General features: G+C 37.6%; 1 protein-coding gene across 1 annotated transcript in view; it reads right to left on the bottom strand.

Annotated features, from left to right (window-relative positions):
• Window positions 1-18521, bottom strand: part of DMD (dystrophin) — a 2676943-nt gene that overhangs the window by 2463264 nt on the left and 195158 nt on the right. The window contains exon 2 of the mRNA XM_089653005.1: window positions 7310-7402. The gene's annotated coding sequence lies outside the window, so the exon portion shown is untranslated. The remainder of the gene's footprint in view (window positions 1-7309; window positions 7403-18521) is intronic.

The raw sequence follows: 18521 nt of genomic DNA, 5'->3' as shown, positions 1-18521 counted from the left end.
ATCATGAAAAAAATTAATACCTTATAGCATCATCAGCTTCCTTTCATGTTGTTAGAAAAATGTATTTCCTGTATTAGATCAGGAAATCTCCTTACCAAAAAAAATGTCAAAACAGGACCTCCACTGAATAACAAGTGTGAAGAGGAAAACAAAATCCATTATCGTTGTCTGTACATTTTTTTGAGATGCCAAAGTCTTGCTTGTGTTTATCATTTGTGGTGTGATGAGCATTCAGCACTGCTGTATCTAACCCCCCCAACAAAAATCTAATTTATTGCAGCTCACCAGCCCTTAGATGCAGTGGTTGCTATTTTTTGGGCTTTTGTCCTTTAATTTTCACCCAGTTATCCTTCAAATAACACACTCTAGGTTCTTTTGTGTCTATACTTATTTTTCTACTGTAGAATGGGCCATGGTTGTCACACAGGCTGGACTTCAAATATGTTCATCTGTTCAACTCTACTCCATGGTTGATTGATGGGGCTAGTAATTTATACAAGAAAGATAAGAAGGTTTGACGTTTATTTTCGGCTGGAACTAGTGGAACTCAGTTCCGCCACCTCAAGCTCAGACCCTCTGCTGCCTGATCACTTGTAAACACAGAAGTACAGTTTCTGTGTTTTCAAGTGACAGCTTGTCTCCCAGTGGTTCCCACAGATCTGATCTCCTGAGTGGCTCCCAGTTCAGGATGGGGACAAGTGAGATGCAGGTGCCAGAGTGCAATGATGTCATAGGTGGGAGGAGAGCATCACGTAGTAGGATGCACCCTCTGTGATCTCCATATATTCCCTGGTGCCCGGATCCCAATGCCCCCACTGGATGAATCTCACTGCAAGTGAGAGAGACAGAGCTGCCCACAGTGTTTGGGGAGGTATTAGAGTTGGTTGGGTGCTTCAGCTTATAACAGCAACAAACGTAAGACATATGGAAGATGATGGAGCTTTTAAGGAAGGAGAGAAGAGTGGAGGGTTTTTTTTTTTGCAGAGATCAGAGCTGAGGAGGCATGAAAGTGAGATATAGAAGGGAGATACTGACGTTGGAAGCTGTGGAAGAGGGCTAAAATCTGCACTCACACCCTGAACTCTGCACTCTGTATGTAGTGCACCCATGGAATTTGCACTCTGTGTTTAGCACACCCCTGAACTCTGCACTTTGTGTGTAGTGAACCCCATAAGTCTGTTCTCTGTATGTAGCACACCCATGGACTATTAGTGAAATTTGGCAACACCCACCTAGTCCATGTTGTGTGGCAGTTGTGTGTGTATATGTGTGTGTGTGTGTGGGGGGGGGGGGTGTTTGTGGGACATGGTTGAGTTCCTGCACCTATTCTCTGAGAAAAAAACTATTTCTCTCTCTCTCTCAGTATATATATATATATATATATATATTATTCACAGATACGCTTTATGCTTTAATCTTATCCTGTCTTACTTACTGGGGATGGTATTTAAAATATGACTTTTTACTCAAAAGTCCACTCCAAACTGGTTTGCCTATAACTTCCATATATTTAGGATGTGGTACCCTGAGTACTTAGAACACAATCGCTCAAAATAAGTTCTACACAATCGCTATTAATCATCTACCATTCCCTCCTGGTCCTTCTAAAACACTAATTTCTATTTGCCTGTCCTCAGGTTAGGAACCATGAAGGATTTACCCAATGGTGTGCTTAAACCGATGTCATCAGAGCACTGGTAATGTCTTGGTATTCGGAAGTTGTTTTGTAATGAGACCAGGAGGCCTACCTTGCACTGTACTTAGTCTATCGTTTGCCATATATATGAGTTCCTCTGTTTTATCGACTATATACAACCACATGAACCTTTCTTTCAGTGTAGATTCCTGGGTATTTTTGTCAATGGACCTGAATGCACATCTGTGTCACATTAACCATGTTCATAGCTAAGGATTTCAAGTAACGGTTTACCAATACAGATGTGTGATGTAGCAGAAATTGGGCAGGCAAAAATCTCCCTAATGGGGAAATAGCAATAAAAGCCTGACAGGGGATGTAATCCATCTCCACCCTATCCAAAACTAAAAAAAGTGTTGCCTGTAGTCATACTTCAAGTAAATCAGCCCCAATGATTCTTTCCTTTTCTTTATTTAGGTTTCTATACATTACTGTTGAGAAACTGATCCAAAAAGATAGCGACTACTCCAAAATGGCTATTACATTTTTACATTCCTTAAATACCCTATGCCTGGACTAACACTTATTTAACACATGAATTTATTTATTTATTTATTTATTTCCTTTAGTGAACTAACTTTAATCCTGTTTTATGAGTTGTTTAGCTCATGTTTTTGGTTTGTGAGGTAAATAGCTCATACAGTGATAATGAATTGACAATTTCAGTATCTCATGAGATAATTGGAAAAAATGTGTCACGTGATTCAATTATCGCATAAGATATTCTTTACTGAATTGAGCCCAGAATCACTTTAACAACTCTGCATATTAAACAATGATTTAAAAACTACAATGTAGATACATTGATTAGTGCAAAAACTGGACAGACAACACTAAATAAAATAATTATTTAAAAACAATACAATGCGTTTTAGCCTGTAGCAGTTGAGACTTTGTACACATGGCTTTAAATCCATTAGTTTTGGATCTACAGTTGTTTAAGGGGCATAAAATAATTACGTATTTCTGTGACCATTATCCAAACAAGAAGACTAAACCTAATAGTTTTTGTATTAGTGGTACCTTCTGATCTAAGAAGACTCTGATATGCTTTATATGGAAGTCTCCCAAAAAATGTTTGCTTTACACATTTTTCCAATTAAATGTTAAATACTGTATAGTATGTGTGAATCTTTGGTGAAAACATTGATAAATTGACCCCATGGACAATAAGTGTAATGGATCCAAGCACAAACTGCTTTATGAAGTTCGGCACTGTTGTTTCAACTTGTAATTGTGTGGTCATGCAACACTCTACCTAAACTAAATTTATGTCCTTTTTTCACACAAATAGAGCTTTCTTTTGGTGCTATTTGATCACCACTGGTTTTATTTTTACATTTTGTGATATAAACATAAAAAGACCAAAAAATTAGTAAAAAACAATATTTTCTACTTTCTGTTAGAAAAAATATCCAATAAACTCTAATTTAGTCATACATTTAGGCCAAAATGTTTTCTGCTAGATATCTTTAGTAAAATTCCAATACGTGTATATTAATTATAAATTGCATGGTCATGCACCGCTGTACCCAAATGAAATGTATATAATTTTTTTCACACAAAAAGAGCTTTCTTTTGGTGGTATTTGGCCGGCACTTTTTGCTGGATGATAGCTAAAAAGAGTGGGAAATTTGAGTGGAGAGTGAAAAACAGTTTTACTTTTGACTACTGGTGATTGCTGATGCTTGTAGTTGTTTTATTATATTCTTTGGGTCTTGCTAAAAACTTTAACTTTTCTAAATCACTTTTTCTGTCACTTTTTATTTAGCATTTTTTTTCTTCCTTTCCTTGCCTTCCTTCAGTCTGCTAATTAAGGGGAGGGGTTAATTGGTCACAGGTGCTCCAGGTACTAAATAACTTGCTGTAAAGCTCACTCTGAGCTTGCTCATCCTTTAGCTTGCCTGTATTTTGCTTGCAGGACTTTTGACCAAGTGGACATTTGATAAGTGGAGTTAAAAAAGCGGAATGGAAAACATGAGATTAAAACAGGAGTTTACTAACTTGTAAGTGACAACTGATATTTCCTATTAGTAATATTATGTTGTAACTGGGATATGCGTGCTAGCAGGGTTGAAGGTTTTGTGCAGTGCACAGTGTGCCACATGTATGCAAAAATGGAGCAACAGCTCCAGGATGGATACCACTGCGACAGATGTGAGCGGGTAGCCCTTCTGGAAGCTCTTGTTAGAGATCTGGAGGAGCAAATTGCAACACTGAGCAGAACCGACAACCTTGAATTGCATCTTCTGCACCTTGAGCAGGTAGATAATGATATTGATGTGCTGGGTGGAGAGGCTAATCAGGATTATCAGGTAGGAAGATGGGTTTCTGTAATGAGAGGGAGTGGTAGGGTGTCACTGAAAAGGAAGGCCAGCCCTGGGTTTGTGCACCCAAATAGATTTGCCAAGTTGGGTGAAAATGTGGGGGTGGCAAGCTCAGGGGTGACAACCCTGGATGTCACTGCTATCCCTAACAGCTGGTAGGGCAGACCATCTGGGAGAGGTGGTGAGGGTAGTGCAGGAAGGCCTAGACAGTTGGTGCTAGTAGGGGATTCTATAATCAGAAGTACTGATAATAATTTGACCAGGGTTCGGCATGTGGTGGACCGGGTTGATAAACTACTGGGAGGGGCTGGGCATGACCCAGCTGTCTTGGTCCATGTTCCATTGGTTCCATGTCTTGGTCTTGGTCCATGTTGGAACCAATGACAGAATACATGGTGGAGGCTCCTTAAGAATCAATTTAAAGAACTAGGCTGAAAGTTGAAGGGAAGGACCTCCAGGAAAGACAAGGGGAGATTAGAGAACTCAATGCATAGCTAAAGACTTGGTGTAACAGGGAAGAATTTGGGTTTCTAGAGCACTGGGCTGACTTTAAATTGGGGTGCAACCTATATGTTAGAGGTGGTTTGCACCTAAAAGGAAGGTGCTGGGGGAGAGGTTTATGGGATGCTAGAGGAGTATTTAAACTAGGAAAGAGGGGGGAGGGAGAATTAGATTTTTTGGGGGGCAGACAGATCAGATAGGGGTCAGTTCCTATTGGTGGGTGGAATAGTGAAAAGATGGGGGGAGGGCTATGGCAGATGATAAGAAGGTTCCAATGTTACAAACAGACATTGGAATTGGTACTATTTGTATGAAAATAAAAAATATGCAAAATACGTGTGCACAAATTACCAATGTGATAAAGTGTTTGTTCACCAATGCCAAAAGTCTGCCATGCAAAATAGGTGAGTTGGAAGCTTTGGTGCATGAAGAGAACTATGATTTAATTTAGTAATTCTGAATCTAGGCTTCATTCTTCACATGACTTGGCCATTAATATTGCTGGCTATGTTCTCTGTCAGAGAGACAGAGTAAAAAGGAAAGGTGGTGGTGTCTGTCTCTATGTGAGAAGTGATCTCAGAGCGAGTGTGAAAGAGGACCTAGTTGATGGAGAGTGTGCTGAGGCTGAAGCATTATGGTTGGAACTGCACATGGGGGTGCAACTACAAAGGTAATCATTGGAGTATGTTAGAGGTGTTTATATTTTTTTTTATTTTTTGCACTATAAAAAAAAAAAAGACTGACAATTTTGAAAAAAAAAATATTTTTGACTTTTGCTATTAAACATGTCCAGTAAAAAATTTGAAAAATCTAATTTCATCATAAATTTAGGCCAAAATGTATTCTGCTACATGTCTTTGCTGAAAAAAATCCCACTACATGTAAATTAATTGGTGTACATGAAAGCTATAGCATTTACACATGGCGGTATATATACTGGAATTTATTTTACTAGTAATGGCAGCGATCAGCCACTTATAGTGGGACTGCGGCAGGCATTCTGACACTGGGGGAACTGACTTGGTGTCACTAACATCCCCAGTGATACCAATACAGTGATCAGTGCTAATAAGAAAGCACTGACACTGTACTATTGGCACTGGGCAGGAAGGGGTTAGCATGTGGGGTGATCAAAGGGTTAACTGTGTGCTGTATTATTATGGGGGCTGTGTGTGTGTTTTTCACTGTAAGCACACTGCTTTATATGGCTCTACTATGCAAAGCTATACAAAGCAGTGTGCAGGAGCTGACAGGAGAGATCTGTATTGTTTACATACAGGTCTCTCCCCCGTCGGAAATCCTCAGAGACTGCCATGTACAGGCTGGGAATCACCGGCCAGGAGGCCGCAAATACCTGATTGTGTGCACCCATGCCACCCTGTAGCAGTATTTCTGCTATAGGGTGGCACGGAAGCGTTTAAAACCTTAATATGAATTCTTTTTTTTTTTTTTTGCTGGGGGGGGGGAATCATGTAGTTCTCAGTAAGTACAGAGAGTTGGAAATTACATCTGCAATTTCATATGTTATTTAATGACACATATCTAATAAAGTTAAAAAAATTTAAAAAAGTACACTGACTCACAGCAACCAGTAAGAACTTGACTTACTTAACTGCTCTAAAATGTGAGGTATCTTTTATTCATTTTATTAACTGTAATTTTCACATTTAAACTTCTATTTGTGGTGTTTTAATAAATAAGAATGATCTTTTATCTTTCCATTTAGACCACTGCACAGGGCAAATAATATTATGAAGAAATAAAATCACACTTACTTTTGAAGCGTTGAATTGCTCAACTCAAGTGAAGATAGCATTTCGTACTGTCTGAAGTAAATAATTACAGAGACGCCATCAGTCTGCCTATTCAGGATGAATGGGCAGAGTGAAACTTCCCCTAACACACTGATACCTTTTCACTGTTCCACCCAACATTCATTTTCTGTACATTATCCACCACAAAAAACTGGGTACAGGGGAGCATGTGACCTCCTTCTTCTAATACAACTGTTCTCTAGGCTCTTAATCAATTGCTAGGCTCAAGCACATATAGAGTTGGTGATATCCCTATGGTAGGGAAGCTGGAAAAGTGAGCATCAGGACCATTTTTTCCGCAGAGACTCAAATTTCTATACAATGGTTAATGAAGATGCTTTGGAGTTTAAGTGATACCCTTTATTGGGTAACATAAGTCAATAAAGCTGCAAGCTTTCAAGATGCCGTAGATCCCTTCTTCAGGCATAAAATAATTGAAAATTGTACTATGACTGAGGATGGGACTTGAGGCATCCGTAAGCATATTTAATACTTTAAATTAGGCACATCAGTCAGTAACACTTAAGCTCCAAACTTTCTGCATCAATGGCTAACATATAATACTTTTTTATACAATACTTTTTGCAATAAGCGGGGTGTTAGAAAACCACTAACAAAACCAATAAGTGGAAATCTGGAACTTGGGAGGAAGACCCATAAAAAGTTTTCCAGTATGTGGAAATTGTATAGGAGGCAAGAAGTGGGTGACTAAAGGGTGGAGAAAGAATCTGAAAAATGCTCCAAGAAACATACAATACTTTACTATTACCCACTGAATCATTTCTTTTTGATCCCTTCACTTTCCTGAATTAATCTCAAAAGAATGTTTTTCTGTTTGTTTTTGAAAGCTAATTTTGATTTGCCAATATAATAAAGTAAAATTTGCTCAGTTGATTTACCATAAAAGCAGAATTATGACTGCATGATTAGAATGATAACTGAACAAGCTTTAGTAAAAGATGGCAACCTACCAGCTTTTGACCAGTAAGGCCTTCAAGAAGATCCAGAAGTCTTCGTCCATCTTGAAGGTCATTGAACAGATCCTCAATTGGAGGTTTCCCAAACTGAAACAAAAAAAACGCTACTGTTAAAGTGTATCTGATCAAAAAAATTGCAATTTTTCTTTGTTATGTATGTTCAAATCCAAAATGATTTTTAAAGTTGTTAGGTCCTTTTCTTTTGTATATAATTAATTATAAACAATTCTGCCAAAATATGAAATTACTACAGCCTTACAAAAGAGTGTCTTTGTGAGTATTTTTTACTGTAATGCAAAATTAGATATGTTAGTTATATTAAAAAAAAAATACCTTTGCTACATACAATATATTAACCTGTTTTTTTTTTCTAAATGACATATTTTCTGTATACAGTAGCAGATAGATTAACACATTCTGAATTTTATTTTATACCATGGTTTTTCAGCACACAATGTTTAGTGTTAGCGTTTTAAAGGATAACATATTCATAGGAAAATACACACCTAATGCCAAATACACAGTCATATGCAGCAGAAAGCTAAACATATTATGTTATTAGACTACTATAGGAATACCTAAAAAAAAGTTTTACATTTTACAACAGGGCAAATGGCCTCCTCCTGCTTTTTAATAGGTTCTGTTTATCAGAAACTGATGTGGAACCATACTGCTCTCTGCAGAACTTTTGCAAGCAAAATACAATTGCAAATGCCGTATGAATTATGAATGGAACAATACAGTATGTACATGTCTAAATCATTCTGTTACAGAACTATGCACCCTTGAGTCATATTAAACTTAACTTAATGTTAATGTTGTTTAAAGATCATCAAAAAATGGGCTCTAACATTTTCTTATTTTTAGTTTTCTGCTAATGTAACCATAATGGATAAATTAAGACAGAACACTACAATAGCACATGTTATTTGGTAGACTTAACAAGACGTGTGACTTTCTAGGATTCTGTATTGTAGGAATTTTCTATGAAAAAGTTAGTAGTATTTAAACTTTTGTGCCTTCAAAAATAAAACATATTTGACCTAAAAGCTACTCAGACAATTCTCCAATGTAAACATTCAAAAAGTTAAGTATGTATTTACATTTGACCTGCAGATCATGGTTTCTTTAGTAGCAAACAAAAAAAAAAAAAAAGATTGAGGGGTTGAGAAAGCAAACTCATTATCAAAATTTGCACATTTTTTGGAAAATCCACCAGTGTAAAAAAAAAAAGTTAAATAACTGTAAATTAAAGTGGTTCTATGCATGAAGGTAAAAAAACCTTCTGTGTGCAGCAGCGCCCCCAGACCCCCTAAAACGTACCTGTTCCCCATCTTGATCCAGGGATGTGCACAAGAGCCTTGACTCTCCCAGGTCTCTCCTTCCTCATTGGCTGAGGCAGCAGTGGCAGCCATTGGTTCCCACTACTGTCAAACACAGCCAGTGTGCCAATGAGAAGAGAGTATGGATGCTGAATCCAAACACCCTTGAAATCAATGGGAGCCAAATCTTAGAAATTAGCCATTGTTTAGGCTAATTAGCAAAATAAATCACCAAAGAAAGACAAGTGCCCTAAGAAACATGAACCAAAGCAAAAAAAACCCAACAAAATAAAACAAAAAAAATTCTGTTTGGTGGGGCAGTGATTTTAGTAATGCTCAAATGTATACTTTAAAAATGAAAAATTCTTTTAAATAACATGTTTAAGGGATGCCCTGAACCTACATTTGCAAAATATACAACCTACCACAGCAAAAGTGACATTTAAGGAAAAAACGTCATTTCTATCTCTGGTAAATACAAATTCTTGGCCACTCCATTCTGTTTGTAAACATACAGTACAATAGAAAATCTTCACCTCCAACTGGATTCTCAATCTTTTCTACCACTTGTATTTTGTAATATCTCACATACTTATGCACATCTAATCATTTAGCGAAATCAGTTTTTTTGTTACTACGTATATCATTAAGATGATCGCCTGACCTACATACTGTATATAACAGATATTGCATGTGATGACATACAACACAAAGATGGTATTATCATTTTGTTTGGAAAAATCTTCCAGGAAAGGTGGATATTATTTCACAACAAATGCCAACACTTTTTTTAGCGTAAACACCAAGGACCCCCCTTCCATACATCCCTTTTCTGGATAACCAATTACCTTTAGCATGACACTTCAAATTAAACACACTAGGTGATAGACCATTACCCAAAGTAAGAGCTTTATGAGTTACAAACTTAAAGTGTTATTAAACCAACAACAGTAAAATCAGTCTGTATATACAGTAAAGCATCCTTGTTATACTCACTGTAGAACCTAAAGAGTTAATCTTCTGCATTGTGTAAAAAGGCTGTTTGATCCTGTCTTCTCTGATCCTCCCTTTTTTTTACTGTCCCAAATCCATCTGCCATAGTACAGAACAGCAATGGCAAGTCTGCACATGTTCTGCTTGGTGTGTATTGTTAAAGAGCTTTTTATTTGTTACTTTTTGGGGGGATGGGGCATGTGATCAGCACAGGGCCAATCAGCACTGTTTGGACAGAAGGCCAGGGGTCATGCACAGGGGCGGACTGACAACTCATGTGGCCCCCTGGGCAATAGGGGATCATGGGGCCCCTGTGTCCTTGCTCAAACTCAAAGTACACCCAAAAAAGCCTATAAAAGGTACCAGGGGAATTTCATGGGGCCCCCTACTGAACTCGGGCCCACGGGCAGTGCCAGAGTGCTCAAATGGTCAGTCCGCCCCTGGTCATGCAGCCTCATAGAACAGTCAGAAGTGAATAAAAGCTACTCCTACAAGATTAACCAGTGCTCGCTGGACACTGATAGAAGTCACAAGACTGGTATATACAGCAGATGAGAAAAGGTATTTTGCAGTTTATATTTACTAAAATAATAGCATTTCCATGTTCTGTGTACTGTTGAAGACTGGATGTAGTGAATTCAGGGTCATAGTTTAGTTTTAGTTTTGGTTTAGTAATACTTTAACTCCCTTTTTAAAAAAAAGTTAATGGTAAATAGGACCACCATAAAGTGTTGGTACGTTTTCATTATTGATCCTCTCTAAGTAATAAAATGCATATCGACAGTGTATCTAGTAGAAAAGATTAAACAACATGTTTTCCTTCTGTTTTTTATTGTTAGAATTATTTTTTCTTCCTCCCCTGACATTTTATTAGTCCTTCTCTCTCTCTTCCTTGTGCATACCTAGAGTATATGCTTCTACTATTCCATCTTGTATTTTCAAATCCTTATTGATGGTAAAAATCAGAGCGTCTATGTACTTATAGTGCATATACTCAGATGATTCAACATGATTTTCACCTGCAGAGGTGTGGCGCTCCTCCCACCGAACCGAACCATAAGTATTTGAACAATAAAAATTGCCTATTTAAACAGTTATAATTTTAAATTTACATGTGAAGATAATATTTTTCATCAATTATCAAGACTTGATTATACAGGTAGATTCTACAGGATGTATCCCTACTAGCACATGCAGGAAGCTAGTTTCCAAAAATTATAATTTGCAGGCTAAAAGTTGTCACCCACAACATATAGTCAAAGCCAAACCTAGAGGGCAATATAGTAGGTTAAGATGTATCTGTTCAGATATAACCACTTTTGACAATGTAGCTGTAGAGGTGAGTGTTACATTTAAAGAAGAGTTTAACAACAAAATAATAGAGGAAGTATATATGAGTATGCAAGAGGGAAAACTAATGAAAGATGATGTCCAAAAAAAGAGTGAAAAATATATCAACATAAAAATAAAGGGAGAAATATGTCTTATAATAGTTTTTAACTAGATACTGTATAGCTTTGAATTTTAAACACATTAAGAGAATCATTGACTGATATACAGTACACCAAAACTTTTTGGTGATTATATTTATCATGAAATTTTGAAAAAAGGAGTGAAGTTTGACATTTTGGGCTCCTACTCTTGCTTGCTTTTAAGTATCAAGCTAAAGTTAATAGTTATCCACAAAAGGGATGTTCAGTGTGAGGGTCCTAAATATTTGTGCTACAAATATGTTAGGGATCGTTGAGAAAAAACATCCTCCCTACTGAAAAGATATACCCAAGCCAACAACTGGTAAATTTTAATGCTGAATGAAACGTGTTTGAGATTAAGTGCATCAATTTAAAAATAAACTTGCAATAGATACCATGTTGCCTTTAAGCCCGGGTTCACACTGGATCCGACTGTGGAATTTCAAAGTCACATGTCAATGAGACTTCAGGTGTGACTTGGAAGACATCTGTGCTACTCATGCACAGATGTCTATGCAAGTTGTACCTGAAATCACAAAAAGTAGTGCAGGAACTACTTTCAAAATCGGTGCGACCCAAACAATGTACTGCTGGCTTAAGTAAGATTTTTATAGGAATGTTAAGCAAATAAAAGGAAAGCAGCATTTTTAAATTGTCAATATATTTATTAATATTTTGAAAAACATTAGAAACAGATGCTAGTTTCAATCTTACAGTCTTGAAATGTGTAATAGTAGTAGTACTTGAGATAATAAAACGTTTTCCCATACCATGGTGTATCCTGTATACCATATGTGTGGAACACCATCTAGGCAGAAAAAGCTTCAGGTTGGCAGAGAAAAAAGAAAAGAGCAAATAAGAGAGAGCTATAACTTGCTAGGTGTCAGGCTCAAGCCATATCCAGAAATTGCTTAGTACTCTTGGTAGTGTTCCAAATATTTAGACTGTGAAGTATCAAGGAAATTTAAAGCCTGCAATGTAAGATAATAAAGTAAAGAAAGAAAGACTAAGAAAAAAGGGGGTAAGGAAAGGTATGGTGAAGTATTTGTTAGGGTCTCTTAGTGTTTCTGTTCCTAAAATATACACCTATAAAGATGTTATGCTTCTAGCCAGGAGTGTGGAGTGAGAAAACTGAATTCAGGGGCTCCATACTTTAAGTACCGGTATGTACTTTGTTACTGAGAGATTCAATAAATCTTACCATAAGGAGTATCTTGAAGAAATTACTGCCTGCGCTAAGGCTATATGAAAAAGAGCCAAATCATATTTGGAAACCACACCAACCATGGAAAGGGCACTGAGGATCAACCTGGTGTTCCAGACCAGGGCAGGTAATCAGCACTAAGGGGTAACTTCTACCCAAAAGAATAACAAACCTCAACTGAAAATATGGAGGTCAACCAATCATGAAAGAAACTTAGATTAACAGCTAAGGTGGTCAAAAAGGATATTTATTTGAGTAAAGGATGAAACCCAGGATACCTAGTCCTTGCCTTTACAGAGAGTAAGGTTAGACAAGCAAGGTATGTCCAAACTAAAAGATCAATAGCAACCTACATCTTAAGAGAAACTCTTAACCCTTGACTTCAAGGAGAGGGAGATCCTTAAAATATAGGATATTCCTGATAGGTAATGTCTCAAGAGGTCTGCATAGATGTGACAGCCTTCACAGCAGCAAATCAAAATAGAGAAACAGAATGAACATTAATCTAGTAAAGGAAGAGTAGTAACCCAAAATTCCTTAAAAAGAAAGGATTGGGTGATCTTTAGCATTTTTATAAAAGGGCCAGCAGAGGTGAGGATATATTGCAACAAAAAATAGGTGTAGAAGAAAGGGGTCACATGTGCAGGATCCTACTTTTTAAAGTGGGGACAATCAGATGCTGGGATGTGGAAGTGGTACATGAGTCTAGTATTAAAACAATGTGGAAACACAAAATGCACTCTACGAACACTGTCGAGGGAGGAGAATTAGTCCATTTTCCCCCCAGTAAAAATCTTTCATCCTCCAGATGAAGTTTAGCAGAGATCAAATTAGAGACTGACCAACAGAGATATACCCTGAAATTGAATAACTATCTGTAGACCTAGTTTCAAGAAGAAGGTAACTGAATACATCCATAGCAAGAATGCTCCCAATATGAGAGAAGGGAAATATATAGGCTGAATGAATGAAAAAACTGAACCGATTCCCCCATCCACACATTTGAGGTGGATTCTGGAATCATCCCCACTGTGTTATTGTATTCTGACATTGAAGGAGTACACAGAACATGGAAATGTAATTATTTTAGTAAATATAAACTGATAAATATCTTTTCTCATCAGCAGTTAGAGCAGTCTTCTGACTTCTATCAGTGTCCAGCAGAGCACTGGTTAAAGCTTGTAGAAGGAGTTTTCATTCTCCTCTCAGCTATGAGACTGCAGCACCGCAGACCTTCTGTCTGGACAGTGCTGATTGGCCCTGTGCTGATCACATGCACTCTCCAAAGAAAAAAAAACTCTGTAGCAATACACACCAAATTGAGCATGGGCATCTTTCCCCCAAAGCTCTGTTCTATCAGCAGATGAGTCGCGAACATTGGAAGAAGGGGAGGATCAGAGAATACAGAATTAAAACCGTTTACACAATGCAGAGGATTAACCACTTAAGTGCCACAGTGAGTTTAACAAGCACCCATTACTGCATATACAGATTGATTTTACTGTTGTGGGTTTAGTAACACTTTAATGCCATGGGTAGGGTGCAAAAACTGGAGTACACTGAAGAGTTAGGCAAGAAAGTAGTAGGAACGGATCCCTGTTCACTAAATCCCACAAAAGAGGGATAGGGCTTAAAGTAAGTCAAGCATCACAAATCAAATTGATGTAAAAAGACCATGCTGTAGAGAGAAGAATGGATTTGAATGGAACACCATTCTCCAGGAAAGATTTCTAACAGGATAGAAACCAGAGATTCCAGAGTGCAGGTAACGTAAACAATCCACTCCAAAAAATGTTCTATGGGGTAGAGTAATGCCAGAAGGGGTATCTAAATATGCAGGTTTAGAGTAGACCTACAAGGAGAAGTTTGAGCATCCAAACTACTAGGAGATAAACCAGTGAGTGACCTAGGAGGGTGAACAAACAACTTCTCACTTGCAAAAGTTCAAGGGTAACAGAAATGCAAAGAGCTTGAGATCAAGAGACCTGCTGTTTGAATTGGAAGTAGACTATCATTGTCTACCAGTTACTACTGTTGTAGTAGATGATGAACCACCTACATAGTTTTCCTGCATTAAGACAAACACATCAAAGAGATGTCTACCTTTAAAGAGTAAGTAAACCAAATGTTCCTTTAGCATATCCTTGGCATGGTAGGCATGAAACCAAAGTGTGCTACACATCTGAACAGACATCACACCCATTGATATACAAGCTTAGATGCTCACAACCAGTAATGAGCTCCTGGTTTATCAAAACATTGGGAATTCATTCAAATACCGGACTTTTAACTAATTTTTACCACTACTAGATATTACAGCTCTTTTCTTTCATTGTCAAGGGTTGTTAATGAAGCAGCTGGCAGCTGGGTTAGAGGCTAACATCGTTGCCCAAATATAGCTACATGGCCATATTTGGGAAATGACATCACCAGGTACATGCCGCCTCTTTGTTTACATCCCAGATAAAAGCTTTGGGAGCTATCATTTGCTGCAAGTCAGTGATGCAATCAGATGCAGTGCCCTGTCAGTGGGTTTTTGTTCTTAGCATGTCAGACATCGTACATTGTGATTTGACAAGGATTGGCATCACTGGATGACATGATTGATGGTGGATTTACAGCATGGAACTTTTTTGGTGGTTTTTATTTTTTAATACAGGACTTGTCAAAAAGTTTGGTAACTATATTTACTATTTACAGTACATTTTTTTGTGAATCAGTAGGGTACTATATACCTTTTATCCTTTTTTCATATTTGAGTATCTAGAAGCTCCCTTGTTTTCCATATTCTGATAAGCCCCTAGCTACAGACCCCCACAACCATAGACCAAGGTTGTGGAGAAAGAGGCCCTTGTCCTCATTAACATGTAAGAGGCAATGGGCCTGATATTGTTCAGAGTGTTGGTCGCATGCCTTTATCTGTTTTCCTGGCCTGCTAGCCTGTATGCCCAGATAAGGGTTTGGTATGGATTTTAAGGGAGCATGCTGTTTTTTATTGTTTTTTTTTTTGGGTGGGGTCCTCCTTGACATCTATACCAGACCAGATCATCAAGGATCAGGGCCTGATATGTATATTTACGGGGAACTCCACTCTGTTTAGTTTTGCCTGGGGATCCCCATTAAAGGATAAGTTCACCTCTCATAAGATGTTACATGTCACATCTATATTCAGGGTGTAACATGTTACAAAAGGACCACCCACCACTCTGACCAAAAAATGTGCATTTATTATTTTGTGTTAAAAGGTGAACTTATCCTTTAACAGCTATACCAGATCCAGGGTCTGGTAAGGGAGTCTCTAGTCGCTTTGTTTACACATAGAAGTAAGCAGCCAGAAGCTATCAATTGATAACAATTTAAAGAGCATTTTTTTTTATAAATGTCAGTTTTGCTATAGTAAGTTGTATACATTATGCACATGTGCCAATTCACAGACAGGCGTAGGGCATCCCCCTATGCATGTTTTTAACACACATTTAACATTGCCCTTTAAGCATTATTAATAGCATTGCTTCCCACCAGAGAGAAATAAAAAAAAAAAAGTTTTGCTTTGGTACATGGTTCCCTGGGCAATGCTCCATGCCATTTATTTGACGATCCCTAGTCTGCTAGCCTAAAAAATGGGCATTAATGTTTTTTTTAACATTCAATGCATTTACTTCATCCCTAGTGACCATAAAGGATGGATCACGGAGCTCCAGACAATTGTTCCAAAAGCTCTAGGACACAAGGGTTTTAACTTGAGATGGTGTAGTCTTGTTTAAGAGAGTTGATCCACACTGACATGGATGCACGAGTCATTGCCAAAAAGGGATGGACAGTTATCACCATCTAACTAAAGCTAAGACTTAAGTTAAAAATCTACCTGCTAGTGGAATCTTTAACATGGTTGGTATATTTGTTGAGGTGGATGATTGGAGTGCCTACAGTGGGCAGAGATCACTTATAAATACATTCTATTTATTAGAGAAAATGCTCCTACACCAAGGCAGGAGAAAGCCATGATTCCACTGCTTGTCTTAAGTTCACATAGAGGACTTTACACATCAAACGCTTTGGGAAGGTCTTTATCTGTATCTGTAACAACTGTAAAAGTCCCAATATCTGGAACAGCAGGGTGATCTTCCAAGTCCCATATGGGACTTGCTGAAATACAGACTTTTCAAAAGAAGGCTGTGAGAATCTGAATCAGAGATAGAAATAGGGGTGTCAAGAGAGCACAGTGTTGCACTGCACTGTGCGAAGCCTCACATGAAGGGCATTCAAAACAAATAACCATTTAAACAAAAAAAATAACTTTTCATGTTTTTCATAGCTGGGAGGGAAAGCTAGAAATCCTGTGTTCTCATTGCTTAATCTACCTTACGCCTGTGCTGATGCTACATTTCTTAGATAGCTATATTACTATTCTATTTCAATTTATGCTTAAACCTATGTTCCAAAAGGCTATTAAAAAAGTTTGGATCAGTCCAATGCTGTGCTTTTATGTGTTTTTGTGTTTCTTTGATTTGCCTTCGAATTTTTGTGAGCTATTACTTCTGAGTTGTTTCAAGCTGAATCAAGTCACTTTGGGTGCTTTTTGCATTCTGCATGACTTATATAGGAACCATTTCTGTATTTGCATGAAAGTGAAAGAGTCCTTAGACATGAAGTGCTAGTTCACTATCACAGAAAGGAAAATCCCTAATTATTCATTCTGTAATGTACAGCGCTGAGCAAACTATTGGCGCTTTATAAATACTGTATAATAATAATAATTCATGAAAAGTGTTTTTGTTCCTTTTTGGATGAATTCAGGCTTGCCCATGCTGGCGTGTTGAGGCGGATTGGCTGCAAACAGATCCTTTTTTTCTATATGTTTTTGGCTTTTTTTTCTAAAAATCTCAACTTTTTTCTGAAATTACATTAGGTCTATTGCACATGACCTGTTCAGGTGTAAGTAAAGTGTAATGCACTTTCTTTTAACTAGTGCATTATCAAAGCTTGGCTTATCAAACCTCTAACAAATAATTTATTTATTATAAATCTTGCACCGAGGGTGTCCCATGAAATACTAAGTAGAGATAAAGAGAAGGGTGGTCTGGGAGTTCCGGATATAAAGAGATATTATAAAGCAGCATTATTAGGGAGAATTTTTGATTGGACGTTTAATTTAGAGGGGAAAAGTTGGGTAAAAATAGAGAATACACTTAGTGGAACCAATTTGAATAGAATAATATGGCTACCGACACAATATAGAGGATTGAAGGAGGATGTAAGTTTGTACACTGTAAATGTATTAAGGGAATGGGATAAAATACAAGATATATGAAATGGGATTTCAATTCTATACTTATGCCACTAAGAAACACAGGATTTTTTCCACCAGGTAGAGAAGAGATAACAGGTAGATGGTTTATAAAGGAGGATGTCCAACTCAGAGATATAATGGGGGATGGGAAACTGAAGACCTTTAAAGAGTTGGAAAAGGAAAAGGGAAATATATTCACTAGGCTAGATGAGTGGCGTTATTATCAATTAAAATGTTTTTGGGGAAACCTCCCAAAACCCCTGAGAACGAAAAAGGATTGGAATTTGTTTGAAAGGTTGTTGGACTCACGGGATGATGGGAAACATGGAATAGCTAAAGTATATAGAATTCTCACAGATTTAGACACAAACACTAAACCATTGCACATTGTGAATTGGGAAAGAGATATGGGGGTGGTATTAGATGAAGGAAAACAGAAGAAAATAAATAGATTAGTTCACGGAAATGTAAGTTTGAGGGACGTAGAATTAAATTACAAATGTCTAACAAGATGGCACATTGTTCCGAGTGTGGAGGGTAAGATAAGTGCGGAGAAATCACAGTGGTGTTGGCTAGAGTGTGGGGAAGTGGGGACAGTTTTTCATATTTGGTGGGAATGTCCAAAGATTCAAATATTCTGGAAAAAAATAATATATTTAATAGAGAACATCACTGAATTGAACATCGGGTTAGATCCTGGGTTGTGCCTGCTACACAGTTCAGAGATATCAGTTAGTAAGTAGAAGAAATTAGGTTTAGGGTACTATCTGAACGCAGCAAAAAGCCTGATCCCCAAATATTGGAAGAAAAAAGAAATACCGAAAGAGGAGGAGTGGATAGAGAGAGTAAACTGGACTAGGGAGATGGAGAAGACATATTATTTACAGGAAGATAAGCTGGAGATATATCTCGCGAAATGGGAAAA

Source organism: Staurois parvus, unplaced genomic scaffold (genome assembly GCF_062004578.1).
Source record: "Staurois parvus isolate SC_StPar_1 unplaced genomic scaffold, SC_StPar_1.0 ptg000696l, whole genome shotgun sequence".
In the NCBI taxonomy this organism is placed as follows: Eukaryota; Metazoa; Chordata; class Amphibia; order Anura; family Ranidae; genus Staurois; species Staurois parvus.
The sequence above is the reverse complement of the archived record's forward strand: the minus strand, read 5'-3'. Positions and strand labels throughout refer to the sequence as shown.